This window comes from Benincasa hispida, chromosome 2, assembly GCF_009727055.1.
Source record: "Benincasa hispida cultivar B227 chromosome 2, ASM972705v1, whole genome shotgun sequence".
Lineage (NCBI taxonomy): Eukaryota > Viridiplantae > Streptophyta > Magnoliopsida > Cucurbitales > Cucurbitaceae > Benincasa > Benincasa hispida.
The window spans coordinates 43,354,674-43,374,771 of NC_052350.1; the positions used below are offsets into that span (position 1 = coordinate 43,354,674).

The 20,098-nt window shown below is 38.7% G+C and overlaps 1 pseudogene; it reads left to right on the top strand.

Annotated features, from left to right (window-relative positions):
• The first annotated feature begins 205 nt into the window (after positions 1 to 205).
• On the top strand, positions 206 to 18,921 carry LOC120072110 (annotated as a pseudogene).
• Positions 18,922 to 20,098: the final 1,177 nt, after the last annotated feature.

The following is a 20,098-nucleotide window of genomic DNA, read 5'->3' on the forward strand; positions in this document are numbered from 1 at the left end:
TGCCCTCTTAGGTTTCTTTCCCTCTCCCTTTGATTGAGTAGCAACATCAGCACTAGCAACACTCAAGATGCAGCCACCTGCCAAAACATTCCAATGGTAATTTTCTCTAGATTTGTCTTCTTTCATCTCGCTCTAGATCCTTAACTATTCTAAAACCGACTATTCTTCCTACTCCCCTGATCATTTTTCTTTTATTAATATCGCTCAAGTTTCGAAGAAGATGTTGTCGAACCCTATGAAGGATATTAAGGTGCAGAAACTCGTCCCCAATATCTTAGTTGGTGAGAGTGGAGATCAACTCACCAGAGTTGCTAAGGTATTTCTTTCTTCCATACATTCTTTGTTTCTTTATGCTGGTTTGTTGAGTGAAAATTTAATTTTCAAAAATTAAGAGGGAATAAACCTTTGGTTGGAGAATTCCACATTGAAAATTTTGATTTGGAAGCCTCCCTTATGTACTCCAACCTTGAGCTTTGAGTTTAGGTCCCAAGGGGTACCCATGTTTTGGAGGGAGTGAGTATATAGACCAATATGGGTTTGATGGACTTCCCACATGTGTTCTGCCGTCCGTCCGGTCGGGCGAGGCGAGGCGAGGTGCGTGTGTGTGATTATTATTTTTATTTATTACCTTTTTTATTATTATTATTATGTTTTAAAACTGAAAAAAAAAAAAGAGAAAAGGAAGAAACTTGGTCCTCTGTGAGTCTTCCGCACGGCCCCTCGCACATTCTGAGGCTCTCCGCCTCTTTCTCACTCGATCGTTCCACGCTGAAGGCCTATAAAAGTCGTGGCCTTCAGCAGATCATACACACAATTTTTTCATTTCCATTCGAATGTTCTCCTCTCCTCGCCTACTCTTCCATTTTCCATTTTCCGAGCAGTGAGTTAGAAAGGGTGTGTGTTCCGGTCGGTAATGGTGCATTTTCGATCAGGTTTCTTTTGCTGTTTTATCCTGGGGACGAAGTGGCAATATTCCAGACCTGCTTGCACACTTGGGTAGAGCCGCGAAACGTCTTAAAGAGAGCGAGCTCCATGACTCAACCTATAACGGGTTTCGTTTTGCAGGTTTTGTTCTTTGCTTGACCGACGTGCCTTGACCGTTTGTTGTACATCATTCTGAGGGTCTTGCCATTTCCAACATAGTTCTTGTTTCTGTTTCCGCCATTAATGATTTACTTTCCTCAGGTGCTTGAGTAACTTAGTGGCCAGAGCCCTGTGTTCTCTAAAAGTACATTTTTTTCATCTTGTAGTCTCTTGACTTAGATTCTGTAATGGTCTGTTCAAATTAAAACATAAGTTAAAAAGAGCTAATATTTTATTCATGGTTGGATTTGTATTTAGAATTGCAGCTGAAGTTATGTTTGAAAGTCATAGCTCGATATTGGATTTGATAGGCCATGCTATTTCTTTGTGGTTTTTTATTGAAAAATTTTATTGTGGTTTACAGTGAGATACACTGTATGATCATTTGGAATCAGACGTAATGAGAAGATCTCTTGCTATGTCATTATTAGAGGAGAAAAGGCGATGCAGCTTTGGGAAAATGGGTGGAAGATTAAGGAGTACGAGTTGCTTCATAGGAATTTCAGTGATACTAGATGCTTTGGCTTCGGTATTCAAGAGCACATTGATCTTGGGATCAAAGATCAAGTAAGCCCTCATTCATTTTAATATAATAGCCATTAAATTATATTTCAAAATTTGTATGAAATTTCCCGCTTGGTCTTCAATCTATTCTGCTGAGGTGATTCTGTTTTATATTGCACATGAATATAGCTATACACAATACTTATTACCTTTTTCATTTTCGATTCACTATCCTCCAAACATGTGTTTCCCCTTTACCAACCCAAAAATATATGGGTTGTGTTAGGTTGGTCATATGAACAAGGTTGATGTGTTAGACATTTAATCAGTCCGAAATTTTGTGTTGGTCTGAAAAAAGCATCCAACCTAACCTAACTCATGTATATCCCTACAATAATACGCAAGGATGGATTTGAACTTTTACCTTTTAACTGATAATACATACTTTTATATTAGTTAAGTTGATCATATTTTGTTAAGCTTAAACAAATAGAATTTGTAAATAGACAAATCCTAACTATAAATTTCATTGAGTTACTGTTTTTGTTGGGATTGGTGTCCTAATTCTCCCGAAGTCTCATTGTTTTGTAAAGATACACATTATTCAAATAAATGTTATTTGATTCTGGAATTTACTCATATCCAATAAACAAAGCTCCTTGGTTATCTTATGTGAACTTAAGCATATATATGTGATATACAAGTGGATCATGCCTTAAGTGATAACCTAAATCGGTCTGTAGTATAAGGATTTAGGTGGGATACCTGATCCTGGTGACACTACGGATACGGCCCACTTTGTAGAGGTTTGCAAGTGTTGTAAACTACTACAGATGGTTGATCCTGACCATTCGTGTGGAGACATGGAACGGGGGTATCCTATATAAAGAGTTTGTATAAGACCTGGACCACGAGATAACTAGACTATGTATATAATGTCGTTGATACTAGAGACTTGCATCTCACCTAAAAGACCATAGGTGACACGACCTCAATCCTGAGTGTTTTGTGAACTCCTGCCTTTGAGGGCGGTCCTTTGATTAGGGGTAGAAGTGCGCCAGATTGCCACTCAACATGCTACCTTTTTGGGACTTGTCTTGATCTGGAGCTGGGAACCAATCCACAATATGGAATTCACTTCTTTTCCGAAGCAGGGATAAGTAGAGAGATTGCTCCTTAAGGGCTGGTTCTGAGGATGACAAGTGGCCACAGCTCTCTTTTGGAAAGAGAAGACTCAATCATAGTAGGACTGATTTGAGTTCATTAGAGGATCAGTGTACTTAAGGAAAACAGATGTAACTACAGGGCATAATGTTTTTGGCCCAACTGTACTTACGAGCGATCTGTGAAGGTGTCGCACTGCTGATTGGTTTAAGATGGACATATAATTATCTGTGAGTGATGAGAGTTCAGTTGTCAAGTCTTTAGTGGAGTGCCCTGACAATTTATACGGATAGTGGATCTCGTGACTAAAGAGTTTTAGTCAGTTATTCACGTCGTTGGAGCTCAGATCTACTGGTCAATGAAGTCCCCTTGGTAGCTTGGATTCATGTTGAAGGATCAATTCTTGTGTTGATTTTGAAATGTTCAAATTGAACAAGAGGTATCATGATTATATATGATATAATCGGTATGATGTATAAGACACACCTAGTGGAGAATTGATGTAAATGAGATTTACATTAAGGTAAACTATGGAAATAATAAAAGAAAGAACTATGGTTTATATGTTTCATGAGATGAAATATTAAAACTATAGGTTATAAATATAGTATGATAAGTTGGTTATCATTTATGTTTATAATAATATTAATTATTAGATAAGTAATACTTTTTCTTTTAAATAACCAAAATAGTGGGTGGTTATTGATCATGGTAACCGTGAGTATAAAGGAAATCAGTTTCCTATTTTGAAAAAGAGTTTTTTCACAACAGTTTGAAAAGAATTTTGAGTTTTCTCTCCAGCGAAAAGAAACTCGCGGAAGTCGTCAAGTAAATACAGATTTACTAAACGACGGCTGAGCTAAGTAAACGATTGTGCAGGTGCTAGCTAAACGATCGTGCAGTGTTTACTAAACGATCACATAGCTTTTGCTAGATGATCACATAGCTTTATCTAAACGATTGGGCATCGACCTATACGATAGGTCTCCGACTTCTCCCACTTGCCCAGTCGTGTACACGATCTGTCTTTCTTCCGTTTGTCTGCCTCACACCAAGTCCGAACAGAGCCCACCCTCTGGATTCTCATACCGAGAATACTAAGGTCGCCTTGTTGGTGGTGTCAGACTCAACTCGACATCATCGAGGTTTTCTGGAGGCCGTTCGTGGTGCTTTGGAGGAGTCTGTTCGTGGTGTTACAGAGGAGTTCGTGTTGCGGAAGAGATTGTGACCAAGGAGATCGTTGAGGACGAGCGTGGAGTGTTCATGCTGTGTTCGTGCGGTGTTACGATCGTGTAGATCGAGCGCCCGTGGTTGCAGTTGTTCGATTAGAGTGTACATTGGAGCGTAGAGACGCTTCTGCCATTGTTAGTACAGTTTGTCCCTCTGTACATTTGTTGTTTCATGCTGTAATTTCTCCGTAATTTTCATAACCGTTTATGTTTGAAGTCGACTGTAAATGTTATGTTAATTCATGATTGTAATTTAGAATAGTCTTGTTCTGCAGCTCATGGAAATCTCGAGTGTCGATTTCCTTCAATTGGTATCAGAGCCAGGTTCTCTGATATTCCAAATTACATATCTGAATCGAACGGTTTTTACAGTCGCGGTGGGTTTCTGCATTTGTAGTTAATTGTTTTCTGAATTTGTGGATGAATTGATGAATGTTTTGGGTTTAAATTGCCTTTTTGTTAAAGCTTTCAGTATTACAAAGTGTTAATTGTAAAGGCCCTTGCATTTTTTTGGGCGAAATTAACTTTGCAATCGAGACTGTAATTCGAAAAGTTCGAGTTTGTCGAGTCGCTCGTGATAAAGCTTAGGCGCATGGCGATGCAATTCTCAATGAAGAAGAAGATCAAGCGTTGATCGGATCATGTAGCCTCAGGTAAACGATCGGTTAGATTTCACTAAGCGATCGTTTAGATTTTTCGTTCTAGACGATCGTATAGTATTTTGTAATCGATCATTTAGTTAATGCTATGCGATCGCATGTATTTGATATGGAGACGCTAGCTAAGCGATCACTTAGACGATGGTGCTTCGCGGCATCGTAGTCGCTTAGACGATTGCGGAAGGTGGCCGTTGTGTGGAGCGCGCTAAGCGATCGTGTACTTCAGGCTTCATCGCTTAGTTACGGTACACGATCGTGTTGTAATAGCTAAACGATCGTTTGGATTTTTCTAGATGATCATATAATAATGCTAAACGATCGTTTAGCTCTGAGAGTGCTATTAAGTGATACAACAAAGTGTTTGTTTTATCGTGTAGACGATCGCGGAGTGTTTAGTACACGATGGTTGGTTGGAGAAACAACATTTTACCGAGCGGTTCAAGACCCGGTTCACCTGTTTAAACCGAAGACTCCTTGTCTTTGTAATAGTTAGCTTTCCATTTTGAATTTTAAGGCAATTTAACTCGGTTCATCAACTTTTATTGCTTATACATGTGATGTATGGTTCTTATATGTCAAAGTGTTTGTCATAAAGTTAAAAACCCACCTTAGGTTGTGCAATCACTCATGCATCATGTATTATAAATGTTATAATCTTGCATGAAGAAATTACTTGAAAGCATGTGCATGCATCATGAAATATAAGAGTTATATTTTGNTAATGCTAAGCGATGGGGTAAATCATTTACCATATCGTGTAGCGTTGGTTTCGCGATCGCGTAGGCGCTGGAGGTAGGCGATCGTAGTGAGAGCATGTGATGCTCATCATTTATTAGAAGGTGCGCGCTACTCGATCGTGTAGTTAGCAAGCTTTATCGCTTAGTTACTAACTATGCGATCGCATGTATTTGATATGGAGACGCTAGCTAAGCGATCACTTAGACGATGGTGCTTCGCGGCATCGTAGTCGCTTAGACGATTGCGGAAGGTGGCCGTTGTGTGGAGCGCGCTAAGCGATCGTGTACTTCAGGCTTCATCGCTTAGTTACGGTACACGATCGTGTTGTAATAGCTAAACGATCGTTTGGATTTTTCTAGATGATCATATAATAATGCTAAACGATCGTTTAGCTCTGAGAGTGCTATTAAGTGATACAACAAAGTGTTTGTTTTATCGTGTAGACGATCGCGGAGTGTTTAGTACACGATGGTTGGTTGGAGAAACAACATTTTACCGAGCGGTTCAAGACCCGGTTCACCTGTTTAAACCGAAGACTCCTTGTCTTTGTAATAGTTAGCTTTCCATTTTGAATTTTAAGGCAATTTAACTCGGTTCATCAACTTTTATTGCTTATACATGTGATGTATGGTTCTTATATGTCAAAGTGTTTGTCATAAAGTTAAAAACCCACCTTAGGTTGTGCAATCACTCATGCATCATGTATTATAAATGTTATAATCTTGCATGAAGAAATTACTTGAAAGCATGTGCATGCATCATGAAATATAAGAGTTATATTTTGCATGCAATGAGCATTATCATGCATCCTCTTTTTATTATAAATGTTATAGTCTAAGGGTGAAGGGAAGCATGTTTTGCTTGTTTCATTGTTATTTTGTATAAGTGTTATATAAAAGAAGTAGCAATGAATGGACAATCCATTGAGCATGACATTTAGGCTGTTTATAATCATTATGAATGCTTTGCATGTGTTAGCTTCGCGTTGTGGTTATTTTCGTTCATAAGTGTTATAAAGGAAATTAGACCTAAAATCGATAATTCAGAGTTGCATGCGGACTTAGGATGAACTCAAGTGTTTAAAAGGGTTTTAAAATTGGATTGAGATAGACCTAAGTTCAGTGGTTCTAAAAAGTTTAGTAACCTAGATTAATCTTTTAAAATCGGTTCAATAAGATTAAATTGGTTGGCATAAAAGATTAAATTTGTTGTAAACCTATTTATAAGGGACCTTTTGTCTAAGGCGGGTTCTGGCTAGGCTAGGGTTCTTAAGTTGATGGAAACATAACACCCCTACCTGGAAACCTACCTAGAAAGATGAATTAGATAGATTTTCAACAAGCATGCGACGATTTGGTCAAAGACTCCGTTAAAGAGTTTAATGGATGATGATCAAAAGTTGTTCAACTATCCAAGGTAAAAGTTACTCTTGGGAAAACCTAAAAGTCACTTAGTTAAAATCCTTAGCCGTGTTTTTTCTAAGTAAGCTAAACCCTAGGTTATAAAATACTCAGTGGAAGGAGAAGACATATCAGATATGTCTATGATTCCACTCACGTTTCTCCCGGTAAGTTCACACCGTGAGATTTATGCTTGGCCTCGAGATGCCCCAGGATGCATCCCCCTTAGGATGGTGTTTGCATGAGTCAATATCAAGGTGGACGGAGAGAGTATTTATAGTAAGTGGGTGAAGGGTGTGTGTCAACACGTCCTATGGTCTCTGTCATCAGTTCACACTGTGAGATCATTCTTTATGCCCACGTGTCGCCCTAGTAGCGGCCCCCTTAGAAAGGGTTTTGTGCAGTTGGTCAATATCAAGGTGAACTCCAGAAATGGATAGGGTCACTTTAGGTTTTGCCCCAATCGGATTCTTTCTCTTAGGATTGACCTTTTGGGACGGATGAACCTCTAGGGCTTAAAATGGCAGGTCACACTTACGGGAGATTCTTAAGTAAGTTAATGATCTCTTGGCCAAATCAATGATGGCTAGTCGTTATAGGAACAAGAGTTGTTCTGGTATTAATGACTGGTTAAAACCTTCTCAATTCAGAGGAGGGATAACTGACCTCTCTTAGGCGGTTTTTTTCCTAAACCTTTGAAGCGTCATTGCGAAACTAGATGTCACACGGGGTTCATGTTAGTTTTGCTAAAACCTTATTGGATGTTGTTTTGTTTTATAACGGGTATTTGCTTTAAACCTAACTTAGGTCAATGTGTTTTTCTTTTCAGCAACTCATTAGTATTTCCGTTTAAAGCTTTTAAAAATGACTGATTTATTACAGTGGAAAAAATCGTGTGAAATGAATTTCATGGCAAACGACCTCCATCCCACTACTCTCCAAAAGAGAAGACAAGACAGTAAATATGATTTATTGGTCTTGAGACATGTCTGGTAGAGAATGATGATTCTACCTGGATTATTGACTCAGGTGCTACCAATCATGTTAGTTCCTCTTACTAAGGATTTAGTTCTTGGCAAACGTTGCCACAGGGAGATATGACTCTTCGAGTCGATAATGGTGAGGTTGTTTTAGCTATTTTTGTAGGCAGCCTAAAGTTATTTGTTGACAAGAAACGTTATCTGTTACTGGATCATGTTTTTGTAGTTCCTCATATTAAGAAGAACTTAATCTCGGTTTCTTGTCTCATTGAACAAGGCTATACCGTCTCCTTTTCTGAGAATAAAGTGTTTATTTTCAAGAATGGAATGGAGATTGGTTTTGGTTCGATGAAAAATAACTTATATGTACTAAGGCCGTTAGTCATAAAAGCCTTATTTAACACTCAAATGTTCAGTACGACAACAACAGCTAAATGACCAAAGGTTTCTTCAAAGGAAAACGCCCATCTTTGGCATCTAAGATTAGGTCCTTGATGACTGTAAATTGGAAGTCAAATTTACTCAACAAACAACTTCCCTTGGACGTGGTATGCGATGCATGTTCCTAAGATATGCGTTGATAGTCATGCGTCGATGGTCATGCATTGGAGTGAATAATGCGTTAACGAATGTATGCGATGACCATGCATCCTGCCACAAGTTTTTTTATGTTCACGCCAAGTATAACATGAATGCAAGTTTCTCGGGTAATCTGAGGTCGAACACAGGGACTTGTAACTAGATGTTTGTAGTGATGTGCATGCGACGGTTTAAATAAAAGAATGGATGGGATGTTGCTAAGTTAATCCTACTCCTACTCCTATCTAACAGACAACGCAATGAGAATATGCCTGAAATATAGAGATACGACAAACCTTAACATGAAATAAATGAATGGGAAAATGGATAAAATGCGGAGATGTTTTAATTGCAAAACTTAAGAGTGATCGCAAGGGCAACCCTAGTCAACGCAATTCATGCAATCATGCTACAACCATACACGACAAGTCATTTTCCAATGGAAATGCGGTGCTCCTAATTTTAGGATGCATGTGTTGAACACAAAGTGTCCATAGAGATTATTCCTAAGTCTCTACTCTTGTCCTATGCGATGATGCAAAATTCATGAAAGCAAGGTGACCGCATTCAATCGTATCCTATCTCTAGGATGCATGCGATGCGTTAATAACAAATAGTGCTCATTTCAAAGCGCCTATCTCTTATAATATGTGTTCTAATCTAGCTCTCCCAAGCCTAGATTCTGACCTGACCTTCCCAAACCTAGATCCTGTCCTTAGACTACCCTCCCGAGTATCGCTAATGGACGAATGAAGCGTACATAATAAAAGACAATCGCATAAACTTTGCTGACCTAAGATTGTTACTATCCCTAGTGAACTATGCATACCTTGCTTAATGCGTCCAACCACTTACCCTCTCAGGCAGTTGATTGTTGCTGACTTCACTCATAGACAAGTAATGCTTTAGCCCATAGACAGGCGTTGCAGCAGCTTCACACTAAGCAAATAAGATTACTCATATGCTCGTACAACGCACACCTCTCGGTGGTTTGCTACATACTTCATATCCCTAATCCATATGATTAAGTATGCAATACCCAAGCAATCTCACTAAGTGTTGCAATAAAAGTAAAGATGCTAAGCAAGAAGATGGAGATGGAGTTGAAGGAAATAGAGAAGTGCATTGAAAACAGATTGTATTACTTCCTTAATTCAAAATGTCATACAATACAATATAGAAAAAGAAAGGAAAGGAAATGACCGGCTGGAAGCAAAACTTTGTTCCAGCGGATATGCGTCAAGGCGGGTGGTGCCATGGATTGGCGGAGGAGCTAACTCTCTCGAGATCTAACTCCGGTCGTCACTCGGAATGGATGAAGGAGGTGAAGAACTCTTAGCCATTTTCTCACGCGTTTGTCTGGATCGCGGGGAAAATCCTCAGTTGAGGGATAATCTTCGGATGATCGAATTTCAGCTCTTCGGCCTCTATTTATAGAGATTGGATCAACGAAAGCATTAATTGGACTGCTCTGAGTCTGACGTTCGACGCGTTAGTCCTTTTCTGAACCTCTGCCACTAACGACGTGGTAGGTGAAATGTCAACATCAGCTTTGGATTTTCTTGAGGTAGATGCGTTGATGCGTTCATTCCACCTACCTTGCGTTGATCCTATTAGAATGTGTTGTCGCGTAGCCGCAATCATTCAAAGGTCGCATTCGCTTAACACTACAACTCTACATGATGATCACAATCGCTTGACGAGCGCAACTCTCATGCGATGGACGCATACGGCTGATTACCGCAACATCCATGCGTTGATCGATGTGTTTGCCTTGCGATGGAGTGTTTCTCCGTATATGGTCGTCTATGAGATGGTCCGGTTTCCACGTTTGCGTTCATTTCCTGCATTGGCTACAAAAATAGAACATTGAACGTATAATTAACGCACAATAACGGGTTAGCTGAGATTCGACATGCTGATCGACACAAGCTCATATTCTTGTGAATTCTTATCATGATCGACGCATATTCTGCCTAACAACCTTCATAATTCTAAGTAAAAGGCCTAAGATGACATGTATTTCTGCATGTCATCAGTCACATCAACCTCAATAGGATTCAAAAGTTGGTGAAAAGTAGACTTCTAAAGATTTTAGAAGAAAACTCCTTGCCGGTATGTGAATCATGTCTCGAAGGCAAGATGACCAAACAACCTTTTACTGGAAAAGGTTACAGAGCCAAGGAAGCCTTGGAGCTTGTACATTCAGACCTTTGTGGTCCGATGAATGTTAGAGCTCGAGGTGAGTATGAATATTTCATCTCTTTCATAGATGATTATTCAAGGTTTGTGTATCTCTTCCTAATGCAACGTAAGTCTGAAGCCCTTGACAAGTTCAAGGAATATAATGCTGAAGTTGAAAACTTATTAGGCAAGAAGATAAAACACTACGATCTGATCGTGGTGGAGAGTATATGGACCTTCAATTCTAGAACTATATGATAGAACATGGATTGCGTCCCAACTCTCGGCCCCTGGTACACCTTAGCAGAATGGTGTATCAGAAAGGAGAAATAAGACCATTTGGACATGGTTCGGTCTATGATGAGTTATGCTCATCTTCTAGACTCATTTTGGGGTTATGCAGTGAAGACTGCATGTTATATCCTGAACAACGTTCCCTCAAAAAGTGTTTCTGAAACACTTATTGAGTTATGGAGAGGCCGTAAAGGTAGTTTACGCCACTTCATGATTTGGGGCTGTCCGGCACATGTGCTAGTGACTAACTCAAAGAAGTTGGAACCGTGTTCGAAGGTTTTCCTCTTTGTAGGCTACTCCAAGGAAACGAGAGGAGGAAACTTCTATGATTCCAGTGAGAACAAAGTGTTTGTTTCCACTAATGTTATCTTCTTGGAAGAAGATCACATGAGGGATCATAAGCCACGAAGTAAGCTCGTTGTACGTGAGATCTCAAGTGAGACTGAGACTACTGAGGGTTCAACAAGAGTTTTTGAACAGGCCGACAGATCAACAAGAGTTGTTGAGGTCGAGATGTCTAGTCAACTAGCTCAAGAGTTTAGACTGCCTCGACATAGTGGGAAGGTAATGAAACCACCGGATCGCTACATGGGTTTGACTGAAGCCCAAAACGTTACTACGAATGATGGGGTCAAGGATCCATTGTCTTTTAAGAAATCAATGGAGGATGTTGACAAAGATGAATGGGTTAAGGCCATGAACCAAGAAATGAGGAAAGTCTATGTACTTCAACAACGTATGGGAGCTTGTTGATCTACCTGATAGGGTAAGACCTATTGGGTGTAAGTGGATCTATAAGCGAAAGAGAGGTATAGATGGAAAGGTGCAAACCTTTAAGGCTAGACTCGTGGTAAAAGGTTATACCCAGGTTGAGGGAGTTGATTATGAGGAAACTTTCTCAACTGTTATCATGCTTAAGTCTATCAAGATTCTCCTGTCCATAGCCACATTTTATGATTATGAAATATGGCAAATGGACATCAAGACTGCCTTTCTTAATGGTAATCTTGAGGAGACCATCTATATGACTTAACCAGAGGGGTTCATAATCTAGATCAAGAGCAAAGAGTTTGCAAGCTTAATAGGTCCATTTATGGGCTAAAACAAGCATCTCAATCTTGGAACATCAGATTTGACACTGCTGTCAAGTCATTTGGCTTTGACCAGAATGTTGATGAGCCTTGTATTTACAAAAAGATCATCAACAGCTCAGTAGCTTTCCTGGTACTGTATGTGGATGATATTCTACTCATTGGGAATGATGTAGGATATCTGACTGACATTAAGAGTTGGCTAGTTGCCCAGTTCCAAATGAAAGATTTGGGTAAGGCACAGTATGTTCTCGGGATCCAGATCATTCGGGATCGCAAGAACAAATGGTTAGCCCTGTCTCAGGCATCGTACATTGATCAAATGTTGATCAGGTATAGGATGCAGGATTCCAATAAGGGGTTTGTTACTTTTCAGGCATGGAATCATTCTGTCTAAGGATCAATGTCCTAAGACACCTCAAGAGGTTGAGGAGATGAGACGGATTCCCTATGCTTCTACTATTGGAAGCTTGATGTATGCAATGTTGTGTACCAGACCCGACATTTGCTATGCAGTAGGGATTTTCAGTCGGTATCAGTCCAATCCAAGATTTTATTATTGGACAGCGGTCAAGACGATCCTCAAGTATCTTCGTAGAACGAGGAACTACATGCTTTGTATATGGAGATAAGGATCTGATCCTTACAGGATACACGGACTCTAACTTTCAAACCGATCGAGATTCTCGAAAATCAACATCGGGGTCAGTGTTTACTCTGAATGGAGGGGTTGTAGTTTACCGAAGCATCAAACAAGGATGCATCGAGGACTCCACTATGGAAGCCGAATACGTAGCGGCTTATGAAGCAGCTAAAGAGGCTGTTTGGCTGAGGAAGTTCCTTACAGATTTAGAAGTTATTCCAAATATCGATTTTCCTATCACTCTATATTGTGATAACAGCGAGGTTGTGGCAAATTCGAAGGAGCCCTGGAGTCATCATTAAGGTAAGCACATAGAACGAAAATATCACCTGATCAGGGAGATTGTGCGTCATGATGATGTGATAGTCGAGCAGATCGTATCGGAGCACAACGTTGTTGATCCCTTTACAAAGGCCCTCGCGGCTACAGTGTTCGAGGGTCACCTGAAAAGTCTGGGTCTGTGGGACATGCGACATCTTGTCTAGGAAAAATGGGAGATGATACTGGGGTATGCCCTAATTTATTGTAGATTGTACATTTTTTATATTGTATTGTACATTAGTCTCCCGAGTCATTAGGACAAATGGGAGATTGTTAGGATTGGTGTCCTAATTTCTCCTGAGACGAGCATGTAGTCCCTCGTTCTCCGAAGATACTTGGGGATGTTCTTCACTGCGGTTTATTGACCCCGACCTGGGTTAGAACTGATACCTACTGACTATGTCCACAGCGAAGTAGATGTCTGGACGAGTACAGAGCATTGCGTACATCAAATTGCCAACGGCAGATGCATATGGGACCCATCTCATCTTCTCAACCTCTTGAGGCTGTTGGGATTGGTGTCCTAATTCTCCTGGAGTCTCGTTTTTATAAAAGAAACACATTGTTCAATGAATAAAATAAATGTTATTTAATTATGGCATTTACTCATAATCCAATAAACAAAAGCTCTTTGGTTATCTTATGTGAACTTTAAGCATGCAATATGTGATATATAAGTGGATCATGCCTTAAGTGATAACCTAAATCGGTCTGTAGTATAAGGATTAAGGTGGAATACCTGATCCTGGTGACACTACGGATACGACCCGCTTTGTAGAGGTTTGCAAGTGTTGTAAACTACTACAGATGGTTGATCCTGACCATTCATGTGGAGATGTGGAGCGTGGGTGTCCTATACAAAGAGTTTGTATAAGATCTGGACCACGAGATGACTAAACTCTGTATATAACGCCGTTGATACTAGAGACTTGCATCTCACCTAAAAGACCATAGGTGACACAACCTCAATCCTGAGTGTTTTGTGAACTCCTGCCTTTGAGGGCGGTCCTTTGATTAGTATGGGTGAGAGTGGCCAGATTGCCAACTCAACAAGCCTGCCTTTTTTGGGACTTGTCTAATCTGGGAGTTAGGAACTCAATGCACAATATGGAATTCACTCCTTTCCCGAAGCATGGATAAGTAGAGAGATTTCTCCCTTAAGGTCTGGTTCTGGGGCTTGAACATAGTGGTCACAGCTTCTCTTTAGAAGAGAAGACTCAATCATAGTAGGACTATGATTTATATTCATTAGAGGGATCAGTGGTACTTAAGGAGACAGATGTAACTACAGGGGCATAACGGTTATTGGCCCAGCTGTACTTACGACCGATCTGTGAAAGGTAGTCGCACTGCTGATTGGTTAAGATGGACACATAATATATCTGTAGTGATGAGAGTTCAGCTGTCGGTCTTTAGTGGAGTACCTGGTAGTTAACGGATGGTGGATCTCGTGACTAAAGAGTTTAGTCAGTTATTTACGTACGGTTGGAGCTTCGGATCTACAGGTCCATGAGGTCCCTTGGTAGCTTGGATTCATGTTGAAGGATCAAGTTCTTGATGTTGATTTGAAATGATCAAATTGACAAGAGGTATCTTGATTATATATGATATAATCGGTATGATGTATAAGATACATCTAGTGGAGGATTGATGTAAATGAGATTTACATTAAGTACCATAGAATAGGAAAAGAACTATGGTTTATATGTTTCATGAGATGAAATATTAAAACTATAGGTTATAAATATAGTATGATAAGTTGGTTATCATTTATGTTTATAATAATAATATTAATTATTAGATAATTAATACTTTTTCTTTTAAATAACCAAAATAGTGGGTGGTTATTGATCATGGTAACCATGAGTATAAAGGAAATTGGTTTCCTATTTTGAAAAAGAGTTTTTTCACAAAAGTTTGAAAAGAATTTTGAGTTTTCTCTCCGGCGAAAAGAAACTCACAGAAGTCATCAAGTAAATACAGATTTACTAAACGACGACTGAGCTAAGTAAACGATCGTGCAGGTGCTAGCTAAACGATCATGCAGTGTTTACTAAACGATCGTATAGCTTTGCTAGACGATTGCTGGCCTAAGGTAAACGATCGTGTAGAATCGACCGAGCTAAACGATAGAGCAAAATGATCACATAGCTTTTGCTAGACGATCGCATAGCTTTATCTAAACGATTGGGCATTGACCTATACGATAGGTCTTCGACTTCTCCCACTTGCCCAGTCGTATACACGATCTGTCTTTCCTCCGTTTGTCTGCCTCACACCAAGTTCGAACAGAGCCCACCCTCTGGATTCTTACACCGAGAATACAAAGTCACCTTGTTGGTGGTGTCAGACTCAACTCGACATCGTCGAGGTTTTCTAGAGGTCGTTCGTGGTGCTTTGGAGGAGTCCGTTCGTGGTGTTGTGGAGGAGTTCGTGTTGCGAAAGAGATCTTGACCGAGGAGATCGTTGAGGACGAGCGCGAAATGTTCATGTTGTATTGCAGTCGTGTAGATCGAGCGCTCGTGGTTGCAGTTGTTCGATCAGAGTGCGCATCGGAGCTTGGAGACGCTTCCACCATTGTTAGTACAGTTTGTCCCTCTGTACATTTGTTGTTTCATGCTATAATTTCTCTGTAATTTGCATAACCGTTTATGTTTGAAGTCGACTATAAATGTTATGTTAATTCATGATTGTAATTTGGAATAGTCTTGTTCCGCTGCTCATGGAAATCTCGAGTGTCGATTTCCTTCAGTTTTTAGTTTGCACATACCACTATATCTAAAAATAATAGCTATTACAATATGTTTAATTTTTTATTTATTATTTTCTAATTGGTAAAAGTTTAAATAAGAACGAGAATGCCCATTCATTAGTTATAAATGTTTATTATAGGTGATTTATGCTGATCAATCAATCTAAAATATTCTAGTGACAGATGATGATGGATGTATAGTGATAGTCGTTTATAGAGACGACTTGTTTATTGATGATATAAAAAAAAAAAAAAAAAAAAAGTCATACATAAGTGACGTACAAATAGGCTAAAAATAAATAACGTCAAAATTAAATGAAATTCTTCAACGAATTTAGTGTCGAAAGGTCCCTTTTTCTTCTTCGATTCTTGATTTTAATTTCGCCCTAAATTTTTCATTCTTTCTACTTGTTACATTATTGTGGGCGAATAATATTTTCTTTTATTTTGCTGGATATTTTATTGCTGACTTGATGTGAATATTCTTTCCTTTGGAAACAAATTTTTTGAGGTGATTTCTTTCCTTATTTTAATTGGTATATTATTGCCTTATTTGGTATTCTCTTATTTGTGGTTGTTGATAGAAGTTTTGGGCAAGCCGTGTGTGTGTGGTTGTAAGTGAAAAATCGATTGATAAATCTTTAAAGAATTCTCGTGCATGTTGTTGCGGCTTAATCAGAGAAAATAGCATATTTGATTCTTTGAAGCTTGGGCTGATCAAGCAGATGCATCGTAGTTGTTCATTGCTATCGTGATTCGCGCTCGGGGTGTATTGTATAAAATAAATTGGAAAAATAAGTTCTAAGTATGGATGATGCGTTGATGCTTTGATGCATTTATGTATTTGTAACGCGTTGGTGCGTTATAGATGTGCAACAGAACGCACGACACTCCACTATTGACATTCAAGTTTTCCTAAATCATGCCCAAGTATAAATCTAATTTAGGTAGGGATTCAGGTTAAGCTAACGCAGACCTTGCGTTGTAGCTGTTGTAGGGGTTTCCTAAATTATATTAAGAAATGTGTTATTTACACTAAGGTGTTGTGCTTGTGCAAGAAGATACAAAAGAGTTGAGTAGTGAGTGATGGATTATGTGAAAATAGATTTTAATGTACGTGGTATGCATCGATCTAAGATGAATGTACACGAACCAGAATATGAAATTGATGATTTGTTTATCTTTGTTTATGCGTTAGACTTTATTCAAAACTTTTCAATGCGAATAACATACAAAACCTATCTCTAGGATGCATACATCAAACACAGAATGCAATAAAATCTATCTCTAGATGTACTAGGCATTCTACTTGATGCTGGCTTATTTACTCTTTCGAATAGTCTAAGCTAACTATGCTTTTACCAATTAATCAAGTTGGTTTAGGCATTTGAAATGAATTTTTGCAAAAAGTATAGATGCATTCAACATAAATAAGAAATAAACAATGGCAAAGTGTGATGGATCAAATATATGAATTTATAAAGAAGCAGATTGTCTTTACAAAAACAATATTTAATCAGATGAAATGAAAGTGATAAATGAGATTAAAGGAACTGAGTCAAGCCGCAGAGTACAATCTCTTTTATCTCTTTGGCTTAATTCTAGTTGTGTACAATTACTTGTATAGGAATTGGATGAAGTGTCTCTCTCAAGCTCGGGTTCCTCCGCTCCTTGACCGGCGGTGATGGTGGTTTTCTACCCTTCTGCTCTTCTTGGCACTACAGCACAACTTCTAAAGATCTAACACTACGACTACGCTAATTATGAGAGTGAGAACCTGAAATTTTCTGTGTACTTCGAACTCTAGAGGGATTTCATCTATTTATAAGCATTGGTCATCTCCAGCTTGGTGATGGGCAGCATTAAAGTCCATGCCCTGGTCAGCCGCCTGGCACTCGGAAGCTTTTTAGACGCCGCCTGCTGCAGGTGCCCATACTTACAAGTGGTGATTTGACAGAAACAGCCTGAATCAATGAATCTTCTTTGTGTTGAATCCCTCCGACGCATGGCCCATACGTTAGAACTTTGCCTACGACACTTCTTACTCATGCGTTACCTTCTTGTTGAAATCCTGCAATATAACGCATTAGTGCCACAGTATTTAGTAATAAACATTTTTTTGCATGAGTTTGCTAATGTTTGAGTCATTCCATGCATTTCTTCCAAACATGAGGAGATTTTATCATTAAAAACCTTAGTTGTTCCAACTTAAGAGCCAAAATAACTTGTATTTCTACAAGTTATCAGTAGTACTATGTCGGTGAACTGGTTGAGTGTTTTTTCAACTAATAGGGAAAAAGGGGGTGAAGTCATTGTTGTGGCATCAGATATAGGGGGAGCCTAAATTTACAGACTCATTGTAAGTAGTATCAGAGTTAGGGGAGCCTAACTTGCTAACTAGTATTCTGACATGAGTAATGCAACTCTATGAAATCTTAGTTAAGGTGTTGTTTTTAAACTAAGTTGCATACTAATGGATCTTTTTTCTCCTAGGCGTAATGCCTCCCAGACGTAGGTATTATTTTCACCAAACTGGGTTAATAAGTCTCAATGTGCATCTCTCTTCTTTCTACTCTATTCCTTTTGTTTTTACTATTGTCTCTAACATTGGTTCTATCTTGTGGTTGTTTTATTGTGATTCACTTTACATTTCAATTGGTATTAGAATGGGTTGGTTACTTGTTCATTATGTATTCAATGGAGTCAATTAAGAAAAATGGATCAACTACTCATCCCCGGTGCTCAATGGAACTAGTTACTCCTATTGAAAGGCTCGAATGACTGCCTTCCTCAAATCTTTTGATAGCAAGTCTTGGAAGGTTGTGCTTACTGGTTGGTCACATCCTACCATTACTGAAAAAGATAAGAGTTGTAAGTTAGTAACCTGAAAATGACTGAACTGAAGAGGAAGATCAAGCCTCGCTTGGAAACTCGTAAGCCTTAAATGCTATCTTTAATGGTGTCAATTAGAATATCTTCAGGTTCATTAACATATGTGTTACTATTAAAGAAGCTTGGGAGATCCTTGCCATGGCCCATAAAGGTACCTCAAAAGTAAAGATGTCAAGGTTGCAGCTCTTGACAACTCAGTTTGAATCGCTTAAAATGCATGATAATGAGGGTGTTCTTGAATTCAATGTGCGTCTCCTTGATATTGCTAATGAAGCTTTTGCTCTTGGAAAGAAAATTCCAGAGGAGAAACTGGTTCACAAAGTGTTACGATTTGTTCCTAAAAGATCTGATGTGAAGGTCACAACTATTAAAAAGGCACAAGATGTTAGTACCATGAAAATTGATTAATTATTTGAGTCCCTCCTAATATTTGAAATGACTGTTGATAAACTCGAAAGAAAGGGAAAAGGAATAGCTTTGCAGTCCTCTATGAATGATGGTGAATTAGCTAATAAAATGAAAGAGTCAGATGAGAATCTTGCTAAATCAATATCTCTTTTGACTAAACAGTTCAGGAAAGCTCTAAGACGTTGGGACAAGTGCTCTGCCTCGTATGGTGTCTATGTTCCTCATCATGACAAAGACATGAATAACAACAATAATAACAATGCTCTAAGATAGGATCACTATTTGACATAACTGAAATTGACACCTTAGAAAGTGTGACAACCTCTTCTATATACAACATGAAACTTAAGATGTTGAACATCAACAGTATTTTAATACATTCACTTTGAGAACTTTGAGAATTGTCATGAGCTTAAGAAGTCTTATTTACTAAAAATATGCATCAGAACTGATCGTGCTAGCACGAAGGAATGAACTGATCGTGCTGGCACAAAGTTATCATTATACGTCTGGCAGAGCAATTGACCATATTGTATACGGCATAATCTCAAGATACTCAATAGACAAATATGGTCAACTGGAAATTTCTTTAATTATGGGAGTGTCAACTATGATGCCTTACCTAGTAGTTGTAAGAGTAAATTACAAGCATGCAGAAGTAATTTGGTTCTTAAGCACTCTAACTATATTAATTTTGAGAATCAAGCATGTATGTTCATAATAAGAAAGATAAGGTTTGAATGTACAATCTTTGTAGAACTTAAAATTTTCAGCAATCCCTTGCTTGAATCGGATCACGAAATCGTCGTGGACCGTTAAAGTCTTTCCTGCTATTATTCGGCCTTTGAACGAATTGTGGGATACAATTTGTAGTGAGATTGAAGGGAATTTAGAGAGTATGTGTGATTTGGTGTAAAAATTTGAAAGCAAATTCTCTTCAAATTTTCAAAATTGCATGAAGATTTCTCCATCCATATTTTCTTTTATTTAAAGAATATATTCATACAATTATATTGCATCTACAAGTGACACATACTCAAACATTAAGAAGTGGGGCTTGAGGTGTTTGAATTAGTGGGAAAAGTAGGATAAACCCACTAACCCTAATTCTCTTCAGAAAAATAACGAATTCAAAAACTAGAATGAATTTTGATTTAAATTAATTTAAATAAAATTC